A 15,296-nucleotide genomic window follows, 5' to 3' on the forward strand; every position below is an offset into this window, starting at 1 on the left:
AGATTTGTAATTTACATTTTCCTTCTAGTGCCATACCTCCCGAGATATAGTCAACCTGTAGTTCTAACATGATGTACCTATCAATCATCTTTTCTCAAACCTGCCTTCCTGGTATGCATAAAAATGAAAGTCAAATACTATTTTCCTACCTCTGTAAATTCCCAACAAAGCCTTCTCTCATGTATCAATCAATTAATTAGCTTATAACCACAGTCTCTTCACCATTATCCCTGGTCCAGTAACTTCTCACTCACTGGGACCCAGGGAGTTTTCTTCTTCTACCACCTTTTACCCTTATCCGGGAAAATAATTCTGAAACACATTTACAATACTTTCTAGTAGGTATGCATGTGAAACAAGAATACATAAACATTCTGATACAAAAGAAAAGGAGAATATTCTTTCTCTTAATTTCTCCTTTACATTCAAAAGATCTGTGGAAAGAATGATGAGCTTTGTTTTCTATAGAGGCTGTGATTTGAGAAAGACAAGGTCTGCTTTCAACATCACTACTCCTGTTAAGAGTAGGAGACAATAGTAAAAGTAGCTTTGAGCCTGATATTCAGTTTCCGAATTCTCTTGTTAAGCCCAGAGACCACTCAGTACTTTAGATTAACTGAGCATCACTTACTATCACACTATAGTTCCTATATTTAACACCATTGGGACACACAGTGCTTCATTCTCCTTGTTTCTCTGAGACACCTCCTAGGGCCTTTCCCCTGCTTGAAACTTAAGATGTAATTTCTGTGTGGTCTTTCTCATTTTTTTTTACATCTTGTGGTCCTCAACAACATAGAGGGAAAAAAAGAACATGAAAAATTTATCAGTACCTTTAAGAATGGAGCTGAGGATAGAAAGGGTTATTATTAGATTTTTCTTTCCAATTCTCCAAATATGTATCTTTTCTCCCTTTCTTCTTTCTTTTCTTCTTTCCTTCCTTCTTTTCTTTCTTTTCTCCTCTCTCCATTTCTTTGTTCATTTTTCATGGTGCTTGGTTCCAGAACCCTTCTACAAATGAGATACTCCAGCAGCCATTTTTATTTCGAAATAAAATCCTACTAAGTAGGTGAGGCTGACCTTGAACTTGGGATCCTCTTATTTCTGCCTCGTCTTCTTTTTTAATATCAAGAGCTTGACATTAGTGGTTCAAAGAAAGACACTTTTGGTAAACTTCCAGTTATAATATTAGAAGGTTTTTTTTTTTTTTTTTGTGGTACTGGGGTTCCTGGAAGAACTTCTATCTCTGAGCTACACTCCCAGACCTATTTTTACATTTTTATTTGGAAACAGGGTCTCCTAAGCCAGCACACGTGGCTGGATTTGAACCTGGATGATCCTCCTGTCTCTGCCTCCCAAGTGCGGGGATTACAAGCGTGCACCACCACGCCAGCGATATTAGAAGTTTTTATATAATTAAAAGCATGTTACAATCAAATAAGTAACATTTTCAAGTTCAACCCATAATGTACATGTGAGAAAGAAATGAACCATACTAGCTAGATGATATGGACAAGAGATATAGCCAACAAATAGAGAGAGAAATAGGGACCAGTTGGAATCCATGTGGGTGTTCAATAATTTCTCTAATCCATTAGTCTGGCATTAGGAAAGGACTGGAGGGTCTCTAGCTCCATTATCTCCCTCATTTGCTTGCCTAGTGTTGCTATTAGATGTAGAATATCTCCTGATGAGCTCATGTTCAGAGTTGATACAATTAAGTTGTGATGGTTATAATCACATCAGTGGATGAAGCCATGGTACTGGATTGACTGGGTGGTAACCTAGGCAGGCATATTGTGGTAGGATAAAGTAGGCCCCTGGAGGTATAGATTTACAAATGGTGCCTTTGTCTTTGAATAACCTGATTTTTTGTTTGTTTGTTTTCTCTTGCTTTTAGCCTCCATGATGTGAGAGCAGAACCCTTGCTCTCTCCCTCTCCCCACTTCCTACCACCATGTCTTGAGATCCATAGACCCTGGGCTGACATGGACTGAAACTCTAAGATTTCCAAAAACCTGTGAGAAAATACATCTTCCTTGCTCTAAATTGTATGGTTAGTTGTTTTTGGTTATATCAGTGATATTATCAACTGAGACACTTGATATGGGTCACATTAACTTCTCTAGGTACTTACATGTTTCGAAATCCACTTTGGGCTCATGCCTGAGGTTTGGGAATCTCACTCAATTTTCACAGCAATTAATTCTTCCAAAGAGTGTCTATGAAAATCCCACTGAAGTTGCAAGTGCCATACCCTTGACTACAGTGGCCTTAGTCCCTAGATTGTGCAAAATATTTCTGTAGTAAAATGTATGTTCCTATCTGATACAAAACAATTTGTTTCCTCTCTGTTAATTTTATTGTAATATATCTCTTCTTTCCAATTAATCTGTTTTTTATTGTCTATAAATGTTAAAAGAATGAGAATTGTTAGCCCTTTCAACTTTCAGATACACAGGTTACTATTACAAAGTAGAGAGCCTTAAGATTCAGTTCTTTCTTCAGCACTAATTTGTTGAGTAACTTCTAACATATTACTTAAAATTTTAAGCCATAGTTTTATTTCCTGTAATATGGGGAAAGTATAAATGTTTATACATAGGAATGTTGTAAAGGTTATGGAAAACAGTGCTTACAAAATCTTAAAATAGCTTAAGCATATAACCTTAAATAAAAAAAAATATTAGCCTGTAATCCCAATGGGGAATATATATGCAATGCTTAAAATTCCCTGTTGAGGTTGGCTTACTATATGTTGGCTTACTGTTCCTCTATGGCTAGTAGATCATATAAATATATGCTTTTTTATAATGCATTGTATATCTAGGTGCTATTGAACTCAGGATTAAAGATCTGACCGATAAAATGTGAGTAGTAATCATGAATGTCTCTGAGAAAGAAGTTTAAGGAGTCTGTGAATAGTTATTGAAGTTTCTTTTTTTTTTCTTTCACGATGACTAAGAACATTTCAAAAACTGTCTCCTCCTTAAGCCTAGTTTCCAGTATAAAGAGGACATGACATGGAGAGCTTCAACCACCCCAAACCATGATGAATTTGAAATATGAGTGAGAGAAAACCACTGTGAAATTTTGAGGTCAAAATTATTTTTTTGCAAAAATATTTAGCATCTCATCTCTCCAAGACAATGGAACTTTTCTAGTTCTTTGTCTTGACCTCTAATTCTTGGTTTTGGTGTCTACAATCAACTGAAATTTGGCTATGTCCTATAATTTTCAAGGTTACTTATTTGTTGATTGATCACACACACACATCCCGCTATACAATATACTCCTGCCTTCCGTGGTCCATATTATGTGCCATTCAATATGACAAGGAGATAACATGACAGACTGCTGACTTTTTTCTCATATGAAAAAGATAGAGGAGACCTTGTTAATATATGTTTTCCTCAAAGATTTTTTAAGTAATTGCATAATTGGTAGAAATGTCTTACTATCACTCACCTTTAATTCTGTTACTGAATCCTATAACCTTAATCCTCTTACTGAATCATAACATATAAAGGCTTGCATAAATCCTTGCACTTCAGCAAATAAGTGATACTATCTTTATACCAGTTGATAGTCCTAATTTCTGGTAAGATGCCTTTCTATGGGATAAAGGATTACTAATTCACAAATCAAATCCAAAAATTTGTTCCTCAAGAAAAGTGACAGGAGTTGGCCAGAGAAACAATGCCAAAATATGAGCATGGTATTCATTCTGTGATTTGTTCATGTTTAGTCATGATCAAATTCTTTATAAAATAACTACACTTTAAGGTTTTTCTTCATTAAACTTACAAGTGTTTATAACTCAAAAAATATAATTGTGAATATCTTATGAGAAAAATTATAAAATGCAAGGACTTCTATTAATATTTTTCTCTCATAAAATGAATTTCCTGAGTATGAAAGTCACACTTCTCTGATAGGAGTTAGAAATTTTGCCTCAGGTTTATTTTTCATACATGGTTAACATAGTCTTTCTTTATAGACTTGGGTGAGAAGGCAAGTGTATGGGGCAGGATGTTACATGAAGGCCACAGATAAGGTGACCTATCATTTATGTGCCAAACTCGAATACATTTGAGTAAAATACATGTTAACCTTCAGGCCACCACGGCACTATTTTTCTATCTTTTGCCTTACTAAGGTAATAGAAATTTTGGCTGGATCTATGTGGGTCTGTCTCGAGTTTGTATGTGTTTGTTTTTCCTCTCATTTCTCTTGCAGTGAGCTTTGGCCATATTACCAGGTTTTTCCCAATGAGAAACTAGAGAAAGGAAGGTTACTTTACCTTATTATTGTACTTAAAGTTTTAATATTATGCCGGGTGTGGTGGCACACGCTTGTAATCCCAGCATTTGGGAGGCTGAGACTGGAGGATTGCAGTTCGCAGACAGCCTCAGCTACTTAGTGAGGCCTTCTGCAACTCAGTGAGATGCTTTTTCAAAATAAAGAATAAAAATTTGGGCAGGGGTATAGCTCAGCGGTCAAATGCCTCTGGGTTCCACCTCCAGACCCGCAAAAAAAAAAAAAAGTTTTAATATTATTCAGAGTTTAGTTTATTAATTTTATGATTTTATTATATCACAGTGAGGTTCCCAATTCATATATAAGTGCATGCACATATTGCTTGATGTGTTTCTCTCCATATTCCTTTTCTTCCCATTCCACACGTTAGTGAGATTGGTAATGAGACCTTCACGTGTAGACATAGCCTTATTTGAACGTTCCTTTACTCAAGTATCCTTTCACCTCCTTTTCTCCTTTCCCCAAACTCCTTCTACTATTCACCTTGTTTCTCTCCCCATTGCACTGAGTTCTTTTTGTTTCCTGTTTTTGATCTAGCTTCCACATATGAGAGAAAACATACAACCTTTGACTTTCTGAGACTGGCTGAAGAGACATAAAACATATCCTCTCCTGTTCCTTGCTCTATCCCTTCTGTCTGGAATGAAGGCAAAGTAGGTTAAGCTGAAGCAGTTGGTTTAAACCAGTATAAAATATAATAATCTGGATCCCTAACATCTCATTTTATCAGCCCTGGAACATTAGGCTCAGTCTGTTGGTAAAGAGAGAAGTAAAATTTTATCTTAGTCAAGTCATTGAAATGTGGCCTCTGCCCAGCAGCTGAGTGTGTATCCTACTTAACTCAGGATACTTCTGTCTTAGTCTCCTTTCCAGAAAGGCCTAACTTTCCTCCAGCTGTTTCTCATTGGCACTTATTGGGCTAAGAAGGTCAACTAGTTCTACCTCGTGAGCCAACATGGAGAATGCTTCTTACAAGGTTGCCATTTTTGAAAACCTTAGGTATTTAAACAATTAAATAGACAAATAAACAGAGGTCATCTCTGAGTATCCATAATTTAAGCTCAAATTATTTAATTACTGTTTCCTTTTTTGTGTTCAGTTTGAGGTACACAGAACATGTAGCTGTTAAAAGTGGAATATTGTAACCAAGAATGGAGGTTTTACCATATCAAAGTCTAGTTCCACCAGAATTTTTCTTGCCTCAGGACCCCAAGTAGGGAAGGGATCACAATTAAATAGTCTCAGATGTTACTTTTTCTATTTTTTGCTGTACTGGAGATTGAACCTGGGAACATTCTACATTTGAGCTACACTCCAGGTCTATCTTTATTTTGAAACAAGGTCTCACTAAGTTGTGGAGGGCCTCACTAAGTAAATGAGGCTGGCCATGAACTCAAGATCATCCTGTCTCAGCTTCCTAAATACTGGGATTTCAAACAAGTGTCACAACACCTGGCTTCTCAAATGTTATTTTTTCCTTTAACAAATTATGGTAGTTCTTTTTTTTTCAGTAGGTTAATAAATCCCTGTAGTAAATGAAAATCTAAATTCTGACCGATTCCTTCAGAGAGGCCATGGTGACATGGAAAGTACACTAGGCAGAAGTCAGATGACCACTGTGTCTGCTTCCAGTTCCATGTCTTACATACCATGTGAGCCTATGAATCTGATGAAGGTTATGAGAGTAGGGCTACATGAGGAGAATATATGAGGGATGCCAATTTCGTGAATACTCAACAAGTTTTTAACAGTAAGACACATTATTGGGTAAACTAGGATGTCAGAAGTTATTAGAAATTAGTGGAAGGCAGGCTTGTATATGTATGATAAAAGATCTTTCTCCCAATTAGGCTGATTTATCAATGGTTATTCTGCCTCTAAAGTTTTAAGTGTCCTGAAATTGTCTAAAACAATGGGTCACATCAGGATCACCCTGGTAGTCTTCTCAGCACCAACTATCTTACAAGACAATTAATAATAAAAATGCTTAGCTTATTTATTTAAATGAACTTTTGTGAATGCCTATCATTCATTATGCATTGTAATAATGCTCTTTGCAACTCTAAGACAATAATGTTGATAGACAAGAAGGAAAATGTCTGATATCTGCCAAAGACATTGACACGCCTCCTTCCTGTGAGGTTGCCAAAGGAGAGACACACCAAGGAAACACTGACAAAGGCGAGAAAGGCACTTGCTGGTTCTTGAATTTAACTTGCATCTGGGGGAGAAAACAAAGCCCAAACCAGGTGGCCCTAAACAATAGCTCTGCCTCCAGCTCTCCAGTACAGCCTGTCTCTCTACACAGACTACCATTATCCCATCAAACAGAAGTATCTATTTATCATTTTAAACTGTCCCAACTTGGTGATGTAAGCCAGAGGAGAAAAAGGTAGTGGTGTAACGAGAATTTGATTTCCATCTTACCTTTTGACAGGCCACCTGAAGAAGACCTTCCTGGGAAACTTCAGGAGATAAAAGAGGCCAGTGCTAGGGAGCACTGGGGATACCAGGGGGACTCCAGATAATGGAGGGGAAACCTCAGCAAAGCTAGAATGGAAGGATAGGAGAGGAAGAAGGCTGAGGTTGTTTAATGGAGGAGCTACATCTGATATGTGTAAAGTATGAATATAGCATGGTTAACATGGACAGTCATTATTGGGAGTGGGGGGGAAGGGGAATGGGTGGGAGAGGGCACCAAGCACAGTCTAAATGCATACCATTTTCAATATGTTACACATATAAATAAAATAAAAAAAGAGGCCAGTGCAAAAGCTTCACACAATACCCTCCATCTGGCTCACTCTCTGTAGCCCCCGACTTCCTAAAAGTCCTAGCAGTGGAACAGAAGGGAAGACACATTCCCACTCTTATGGCTTCATTTGTTAGAATATGTTCATATATGAAGTTATTGATATCAATATTACTATTATGTATGGAGGATGGGAGTGAGGTGAGACCTGGAAGGAAACACATGAAAAGTTCTGTGTGCATACATGTTTTTATTATGCTGAATCTCATTTGATGTATAATTACAAAGCACTAAAATAAAATAAAACAAAAAACAAAGAAGTCAATCAAAGAACAATGACCACTCAGAACGAAGCCTGAGAAACTAAGAGCTGTTTCTGAAGGAGTTCTGTCAGTCTATCAGCAGAATTTGATCACTGTTCTCCTGCCTCTTGTGCTTTATTCCACCAGATAAATTAAGATTAATCCACGACAAGGAATCCTGAGCATAATTCCTCGGCCTCTAGTATCATTGGTTCAGTCAGTGTACAACCTGATGATCTCTAAAAGGAGTTGAAAGATGGTCCAAAGTTTGGTCAACTAGGTTTCTATTTACAAGGCTTAACATACACATACACACCACAAACACACACAAGATTTTTGGCAGTGAGAGAAAAAAGGAACAGGTGATAGATACTCAGTCTCTAATCAGATTAAACTGCACAAAGATAACCCAAATACAACCATGCTGAAAGAATTAACTTAGAAGTTGAGCAAAACATCAATTATAATCCACACACAAAAAAAGAAACTGTGGTGTTGTGCCCTAGAAGGAGAGGTCCACCTGCATCCCAGGAAGGCATGGTGGGATGCAGCAGCCAATGTAAAACACAAACACTATGTTCATATCTGGGAAGGAGAGCTGATCAGTGCTGTAGCTCAGACATGAGAAGAGGCCATCACGTACCAGTGTACTCATCAAAATATATCATATTCCAGATACAATGCTGTCATTTATAAGTTGGAGCCTTTGAAATAATTGTGCCACAGAAACTGCTCCACTTAAATTTTCTGAAAAAAGCTTGGGCAATTCTTACTATTTGTTTGATTGTATATTTTGCCTCTCCTAATATCTTCCAAATTTTCAATTTTTTTTTTTTTTTTTTTTTTTTTTTTTGTGGTACTGGGCTTCTTGGAAGCCCTCCTACCTCCGGGCTACACTCCCAGATTACTTATCCTTTTTTTTTTTTTTTTTTTTTTTTTGGAAACAGAATCTCAAGCCAGCGTGGCTGGCTTCAAACCTGTGCAATCCTCCTGTCTCTGCCTCCCAAGCGCAGGGATTAAAAGCATGTGCTACCACGCCCAGCACAAATTTTTATAAATTGAAGCAATAAATACTTGCATTTACCAGGTTAGAGTGAAATATTAAGGTTAACCAGCAAATAACTCAAATATATTCATGTTCATGAAAATATTTTTGTAAATCTTTTCAACTAGTCTCAAAGGTTTGTATTTGGTTGTTTCTTCATACTCATTAATTTTTATTTTTAAGCAATTAAAATTTAAATAATCTTTTTTATTTTGTGGTACTGAGGATGGAGCCCAGGGGCATTCTACCTCTGAGCTATACCCCAGCCCTACTTTTTGTATTCTTATTTTTTGAAACAGTGTCTCACTGAATTGCAAAGGTTCCCACTAAGTAACTAACACTGTCTAGAGAAAACATTTTAGAGTTGTATAATTTGTGGTCATTTCTGAGGTGACTGAATCAAAAGTAAAATAATAAATTAACAAGTAAGCAAACAAGTAAATGAATAAATACATATTCCTAAGTTTTTGGGTCACCAATATAAATATATGTTTGACCTAATAGTGTATAATTTGATAGATCAAATAGACCATAAAACAGAAAAATATGATTAACAAGCCCTCATATCAAGACAAGGTTAAAGGAAAAAGAATTAAGTTAGAGAGACATAAACTACTGGCCCCTTTGAAAAATAAAAAGTTTTATCTTTTTCTCCCAGAAGGAACTAATATGCCCTAATTCAGTGTATGTTAGTCTAAAAACCTGTGTAAATATTATACCGTGCATCTGTGTAGGCCTCTGAACAAATTGGTAGCATCACATTTTTGTCTTTGACACTATTCCTTACTAAACATAATCAGAATTCATAGAAAAATGGTTGATCCCATATTTCGGTAAAAAACAAATTAAAAAACTCTATGGAGAATATTTTTCACAGTTATTTAGCTAAACTGTGTTTGTATGTGTGTGTGTTACTAGGGAATGAACTATTGAACTTGGGAATTTAACTCTCAGTTCTATCTCCAACCAAATTTTATTTTTTGTTTTGAAACAGTATCTCACTAAGTTTCTGATTCTGGCTTCTAACCTGACTTTCTCCTGTCTCAGCCTTCCAAGTAAAGAGATTACAGCACGCACAACCATGGCTGGCATAGCTAAACTACTTCTTAAGACGTAAAATAGATTGGCAATTAAAATGCACAAGCATATCCACATAAAAACACAAACAATGAATAACAATAATTTTGAATATTTAAATCTAAAATTTCAAAATATTTAAGTACCCAGAAGTTCATAAGAATTTTTCAAAACAAATGAAAAAAAATTATAAACATTTCTTCCTCCCAATATAAAAAAGTTTATTGTTATCTAGTTGCATGGCCACTTAGGGGTGAATAATGAAAAGAAATAAATGTTAATTGTGGTTTTAAATACCAAAATTCATCTGAGAATCCTCTAAATAAGTGGGTAGAAAGTCAAATGCACTTAGATTAAGGTGATAGCTGAAGCAGACCAACAATCTGTTTTGATGTAAACTCCATCCATTATCCCAAGAAAAGGAAAAGATAGCAGCAAATTGATGGGGTAGACTGTGAGACAAAGTTCTAATCCTGGCCTGTGGAGTTTTCATAGCTGATTATGATTCAAGAAAGAGAAATGCCTGATATTTATAGATACATGTTTAACGAAACTGCACAGATTCTTGGTGTAAATCTTCCAAATGATCATCTAAATCTAAGTTATAAAACTCAGCATCTAGGGAGAAATTGGATTCCTCTTTAGGTCTGTTAGGCCTTACCACTGAGGAGGGAGGCAGGCCTACCACAGGAATTCACAATTTATCCTCTTTGTGGAGCTATGTATGTGCATAACATTGATTATTCTTGGTCAAATGAACTGCTATCTTACAGCCAGTAGAGTTGTGAGATGGATGATTTATTTCTTCCCATCCAAATATTAGTCCATCTGCAATTCAGAGTTATCTACAGGGGTCTGAAACACAGACACATTTCACTCTTCCTAAGCCAACAACTGGCTACAGACACACAAGGTATGAGTGTGCAAAGCCCAGGTCTCCAGTGAGTTCTCTAGGCTGCCTTCCAAGAAGTGGTGGATATTCTCTTCATTGCCCACTTCAGAAATATGGGAAGAAACAGGTGCATTTATTCAGAAAAAAAAGCTAAGTTGGCCAAGCCTCTGGATTGTTGGCCATTTTTGTCCTCTGGTCTCACTGAAGGAGAAGCCAGAAAATGGCTCCATCATTAGGATAGAGCTACTTCCTAAAACCATGGGTGCATATAGTCACATTAGCATCCTAACCCTACATTAGATTAGTAGTTCCAAAAGGGAGAAAGCGAGAGACAGCAAGAGAAAGAGCGAAAGGGACAGAGAAAGAAATATCTAGGGAAGATTTATCAGAACTGGGAATAAAAAGAACCTTCACCATCCACTTTACTCTCAAGTGTGCTTGAACACACACGCACATGCACACGCATGCACGCACACACATCCTTGCATAGTTTTCCATATTTTTTCTTTCTGATCATTTTGATTTTAGTGGCTCAGGGGAACCATCTAGAAGTAGGAGATTAGCAGAGTTGCCGAGCAAGTCCCATCATTTCTGTGAGATTAAGTTCCTGGTCTGTTCTATGTTGTATACACCACTTAGGATCTCCACTGGGATGCTGCTTTCAGAAGTTCTCAGGGTTTCATGGCTGGTATTTAATTAACTAGATGTAAAATTTCCCCTCAATGAGTATTCACCTTCTCTTATTTTCTATCTTGATAAACATGTGGTTCCTGCTGTCTTGCCCTAAAGTGACAATTATTATACACTGGGCCTGGTGGCCCACATGTTTAATCCCAGTATTTGGGAGGCTGAGGCAGATTACAAGTTCAAAAACAGCCTCAACAACTTAGTGAGACCCCATTTCAAAATTTTTAAAAATAAGAATAAAAATGTCTGGGGTATAACTCAGAGATATAATGCCCCTGGGTCCAATCCATACTACCAAACAAACAAAAACAAAAAAAAAGGAATAAAACCCCCTCACAAACATATAGGTAGTATATGCTATAACAATAATAATTTTCTTTATTGGCCTATGAACTTATTAAATGTCTCTTTCCTACTAGCATGAGAGCTTTGTGAAGTCAAGATTCTATGTACTTATTAATTTATACCATTCTCATTGAACATAATGTACAATTTCAAATAGAATCACAAGAAATACTTTTGAGTAAGTTTAGATGACTATAAGATTATATTAAGTTGCCCTATCCTCCATTAAACTTTGAGACTAAAAACAAAATAGCCCAGGACTTTTATTCCAACAAAAGCAACTTCTAAACCTGTTCATCTAGCAAATAAGCAATTAATTATGTACATTAACTGCCCATGTAGTCAGCAATACTCTTTATGGAAAAGGACAATATTGTATTTTTGTTTTGAATTCCTAGATCCATGTTCATGCCTGACATCTATGAGACATGCTACAAACATATTTTTGAATGAAAATAAATAAGGGAATATTTTATGATAAAATTAACTAACTCCCACTTAACCTTCCTACATTTATGCTAATGGCTTGAGTTTGAATTTTAAACAGGCTATCTGAAGTATCAGATTATTTTTCTAAATTTTTTATTCACAAATCTGTTTAATATTTATTCTTCTAAAACATTCACATTTTTACTGTCAATACAGCAATTATTTTTGTAAGTGATATGGATATAGAAGCAAAGGAAATGGAGAAGGCACACTTGGGGATTAATTTTATAGTAGAAGGAGATAGGCAGCAAATAACAATGAAAATATAATTTATTAATAAGTGCTTTGTAAAGAAATGAATTTACCTAGATAACCTTGGTTTTTCTATTACAGACATTTTTTGCTTTAAAAATAGTTTTATTTACTTGTCTTTGTTTTCACTGATACCATTGTGATTCCTTGCTTTTAATTTTTATGCTGTTCTGCGGGCATGGAATACCCTTCCCTGTCTTATATTTGTACATGAAATAGCTTTTACTTTTGAATGGAATGAGTGACTTTAAATTTTATCTCTGTATTAACAATATGACTTTCTTTGTGAGTTTTAATGTGATTAAGTGCCGTTTCCATCTATAAAATGGGGCTATGGGACTAACACCTTCAAAGGGCTGAATGAACAATGGCCTATTTCATATACAGGATCCAGCACAATGTCTGCTACATAGTAGGTTCTCTTTAAATATGGTTTCTTTATCTCAGCATTCAAAAGTCTTTTTTCTCTTCCTTTTTGTTTATTTCTTTGTGGTACTAGAGATTGAACCTAGGGAATTCTATACCTGAGCTATACCCCCATTCCTATTTTATTTTTATTTTGAAATAAGGTCTCACTATGTTGCTGAGGCTGGCTTCAAACCTAGAATCTTCCTGTCTCAGCCTCCCAGGTACTGGGATATAGGCATGATCTGCAATGCCCAGATCAAAGTCATTCTTCAAACCCTAGCACACTTTAATTTTTTAATTAAAAAAAATTTTTTTGTACATTATATTCATACATCATATTGGGTAAAAAACCTGTGTGTACATACATGTACACATCACCGATTTAACCCCTACCCAATTCCTATCCCATTCCCTCCCCATCCATCCTTCCCTTGCTTGACTTAGTGGTTGACTTCCATATGCTTAAGTGCATTGTGTGTTTTAGAGAATTTCCTTCTTCCCCCCTCCCAGCCCCTCATTTAGGTTGTCTTGTTTGCTCCTCTATAGGATTTCCTTTTTCATCTAGAGTCCCTCCTATGACCCATTTCTCCTTAGCCTTCTAATCTTTTAAATCCCTTTGGTTTAAATACCATTATAGCACTCTTAGTTTGCACTACCACTTAGTGAGAGATGGGGATTGTGATACTAGTGAGAGCTGGCACAGGGAGGAGAGCTAAATTCTCATTCACACTCATATCATCCGCCTGGAAAAAATGTAGGCTCATTATTCATCAGAGATAGATACTATTACTTTCCTGTACCTCTTAACTCACAGGTGTTTAATGGACACAATATTAAACTGGTCAAAAGTAAATATGGCCCGGCACCTACTTTCAGGGCTGGTTAATATAAGAACACTAATTTAACTAGCAATCAACATAATGTACTATGCTCTTATTATGCATCAGATGGCCCACCACACCAATTCTACACTGTTTCTTAGAGACAGCCTGGCACAGTGACAACCAGATTTCGCAGCCAGACCACGTGGGTTTGGGTTCTGGTTCTGCCACTTTTATGTTGTGTGCTTTGAGGGAATGTGTTTAAGCTCTGTGCCTCAGTTTCTCATCTATAACATGGTATTACTCATACTACCCATCTCACAGGAAGAAGATATGTACTAAATGAGCGAAAAACTGAAAGTTGCATGTTCAAAGCACAATATATTTGTTGAATAAATGTTGCTATTTAATCCACAAAACAACACAGTATTATCATTGTTTTTGTAATTAAGCAGCTGAGGCTTAGTAACTTGTCCGAGGTGGTAAAACTTGTAAGAAAGAAAGTAGAGGCTTTAAATATCTATTTCTAACTCAAAATTCACAGAAACTCAAAATGTAATAGGTGATATTTGGCAAAATTTGGAGGCAATTTTGGTTGTCCTACCCAGGAGAGTTTTGTGGACGTCTAGTAGTTCAAAACTAGTAACACTGCTGAGCATCTTATAAAGCACAAGACAGTCTTCCAACCCAGAATGACCTGGTCCAAAATACCAATGGCACTCCCAGAGAAAACATAGGACATCGGTTACATTAAATTTCAGTTGAGCCGGGCGTGGTGGCGCATGCTTGTAATCCCAGCATTTGGGAGGCTGAGACCGGAGGATCGCAGTTCGCGGACAGCCTCAGCTACTTAGTGAGGCCCTCTGCAACTCAGTGAGACCCGGTTTCAAAATAAAGAATAGAAACAATTGGGCAGGGGGTGTACCTTGGAGGTCCAATGCCTCTGGGTTCCATCCCCAGACCCGCAAATAAATGAATGAATAAATAAATAAATAAATTTCAGTTGAATAACAAATAGTATATGCCTCAAATATTTAGATAAAAATGCTACCTGCAAAATTTGGAACATATTTAACTACAAGTTCTGTATTCTTGCTCGGTAAATCTTTTTAGCTATAAAGGATCTTATTATCTTTACAAAATTCCTCTCACATTGTGACATCTGTGACACTCCTATTTGTAGGAAGAAAGATGAGACTCAGACAGGGTGTCATTTTGTCCATGGGTATGGAGCTTAACAGGAACAAAGCCAGGACTAGACAGGAATCATGTACTTTCTAGCACAAGGACATTTTTATATACTATATCAGTCTGTAGCTTAATGACTTGGGACTTTGGCATATGACACATGGCTATAATTAAAGGAAAATAAGTGACTAATAAAAGATAAAACATGATTGAACATATAACCTCTCATTAAAGTGTCCTTCGTAGTCATGGAATGATCTTGTTTCCATAAAGGAATATGGTAGGCTTTGGTGATCACCTAGGGTGCCCGGTACCAGACTTGTCCAGAGATACCATCTAATACATTTTATAATTGTATTTGGTGTTTTTCTGATAAAACTATGGCTATAGACATGGAAAAACATTATTGTAGGGACTTATTATGCTCCTTTTAATTAAAGCTGTGAATGGGGTCAAATAACACTGTGACATCTTTCCTATGACAGAAAGTACATGTATATATGAGGTAGAAGTGAAGAACAGCAACTGTTTAATGGGCCTCCATATTAGAAAACAACCTGTTGAATATTAGCTAGGGAAGTCGTTAAAGTCTCTGTCTCTTGAAAGGTGAAAGGAACCTCTAAAAGATCAGTTTTAATCCTCGTGTGTCCAGGAGCAGACAGGCATTAGATAGGTGCTGCTTGGAGTCAAGTTTCTGTCTTTCTTGTGACCCACTTGT

The sequence above is a fragment of the Muscardinus avellanarius genome (assembly GCF_963383645.1).
Source record: "Muscardinus avellanarius genome assembly, chromosome: 1".
Classification (NCBI taxonomy): Eukaryota; Metazoa; Chordata; class Mammalia; order Rodentia; family Gliridae; genus Muscardinus; species Muscardinus avellanarius.